Source organism: Nanorana parkeri, unplaced genomic scaffold, assembly GCF_000935625.1.
Source record: "Nanorana parkeri isolate BGI_ZX_2015 unplaced genomic scaffold, ASM93562v1 scaffold16, whole genome shotgun sequence".
In the NCBI taxonomy this organism is placed as follows: domain Eukaryota; kingdom Metazoa; phylum Chordata; class Amphibia; order Anura; family Dicroglossidae; genus Nanorana; species Nanorana parkeri.
The window spans coordinates 1,669,119-1,669,637 of NW_017306284.1; positions in this window are offsets into that span (position 1 = coordinate 1,669,119).

Below are 519 nucleotides of genomic sequence, written 5' to 3' on the forward strand. Positions count from 1 at the left end.
CCCCCCCCCCTTTGTGTAGCAAAATCTCGCCAATAAGGACAAAGAGAACAATAAAAAAAAAAAATCTAGAATACAGAAGCTCTGTCCCTTCCTCATTCCTTCCAAAACCATAAAAACGATTCAGCTGCAGTTCCACCTGAAACACATGTTGTTATTGTAGGCATTTGCCCACTTTACTTGTCAATAAGGGGACTGGAGATACTGATGAGATTGCCACAGATAGCTATAGAGCAGCCCACCACTTGAGAATACCATTTGAATGTTTGCCATGGGATGCTTCAACACTATGAAGTTTGTAAAGAAATAACAGAACAAGACAAAATAAGTACTTTAACCTGCAGACTTTGGTATATGTATAGTGTGTAGCAATAACCAACATGATTATCAGAGATGTATATATACATTTTATTATTTACATTTCACTATACATTCTCTACTACTTACAGAAGAGTATTAAAAGTTTACAAATGTGATTACATGCGATTATTATACAATAAGGATCGTACAAAACATTACATT